Genomic DNA, 1,842 nt, shown 5'->3' with positions numbered 1-1,842 from the left:
GGCTTAATGTTTCTCCTTAGAAAAGCAATAAGTTCTCTATTTCTTGAAGCTTTTCCCATTTTCCAATTCCTACTCTATTTCCATAGTGTCACTCATATTCTCAAGACACAATTCTAAATGCTACAATCTTAAATTTTAAAATCCCCAAAGATCACAAATCTCTTAAATCTAAAATGCCCAAACCCACAATCCTGAAAGATTAAAACCCTATTAAAATATTAAAAGCTGAGATTCTGCAAAATGCAATTCCTATGGGAGGTAATACCATGCAAGAGGGACACAGGGCCAAATACTGGGGAGTTGAGGGTTGTACATGTCTTGGCTATTGCAGGATAGTTGCATAATGGTAGGTGGCAAAAATACCCAGAAACTTCATAAAACATCAGTGAGGGTACGTCTGTGAAACTGAGGATTAACTATGACCCATCTGAGGGGAACAGGTGGGGCAACCAGACTTTAGTGTAAGGAGGTACAGTGATGGCTGGGTGTGGACAGAATACAGAAAATGAATTGGCCTCTGTGAGTTGGACAATTTTCTTCTGCTATTTTGGATATGAGAACTCCAAGTTTGCTGGCCACTGTACTTCAGGTGTCTTGCAGTCTCAGTTTTTAGCCTCATAGCTACAACACTGGCTTCACTTCTGAGGTCTGCACACATGAACTGACACACTACCAGAACGGCAGGGCCTCTGTGTAAGCAGTGGGCATGTGCACACAATCATGGACACATCAATCGAGAGGTCCACGTTGTACATTTGCATTTGTGAAAGAATTTCTTGAGATCTAAGGTGTGTGTTTCTACTGCATATTCTGTGGATATCCTGATTTTGACCCATCTCTTCAAAATACATAGGCAGACTATCGAAGTATCTCAGCTGTCTGTAAAATTAAGCTCAATGCACATAATTACAAACTATAGAGATATGAATTTATGTATTTCACTTTCTTCAGAATATTTTAATTAGGAAAAAAGAACCATACCATTTACTTTAAGAGAATACAAGAAACTCAAGTAGGTAGAAAAATATTTAAAAATATTTTAAATGGTTCCATTAGCTACTTGTGTTATCAGTATTAAAAAGCTAAACACATTAACATATATTTATTCTGTGACCTATCAACAGACTGCTAGTTTCAGAAATAAAACAAATTTATATACACAAGGTAAGCCTAGTTAAGTTTGTAAAAATGTAATATTCAATATTAAGAACCTAATGTGCTTGATAAAGTATTCTGTGCTTTTAAGTTAGAACAGTTCTGTTTTTAATTAGTCCTCATTTGAGTAATTATTTTAATTTGCACAAACACAGGACATTGTGCTCCATCAGCAGATAATGTTCTTCATTAATAAAGGTAGGAACTTTGTGCACAGGGGAAGAAATAGTTCCACCTGGTGTAAAAAATTAGAGCACCACACCATCAGACTTCATCCCTCAGGATTCATGGCCATCACTCTGAGAATTTAATACACTTTTGATTACGTATTTTGCCAATCCATAGAAATCAACAGTTTAAATATTTAAATTAATTTTACCTATCAGTCAGTTGTAAAATAGTGTTTACTGATGAACTAATTACTGAAATTCAAGTAATAGAAATATGCTACAATTCAGATTTCAGAAATCTGTATGGTGTAGAAGTGGAGTTAATTTTTTTTTTCTTTTCAAAGTTTTATTGATAAACATATAGCAATGAGACAGTTTCAAATCAAATAGAAAGTAAGAGTTTCAACAAATAATACACTGCATACATTCTTCTCAGTGGTTAATTGCTGTACAAGATGCAGACTTGTGATCCTACTTACAAACACCATTAGAAAAAATCATTCTATTCATTAAGAGA

Source organism: Octodon degus, unplaced genomic scaffold (genome assembly GCF_000260255.1).
Source record: "Octodon degus isolate 3935 unplaced genomic scaffold, OctDeg1.0 scaffold00185, whole genome shotgun sequence".
Lineage (NCBI taxonomy): Eukaryota > Metazoa > Chordata > Mammalia > Rodentia > Octodontidae > Octodon > Octodon degus.
Note: the sequence above shows the minus strand (reverse complement) of the source record.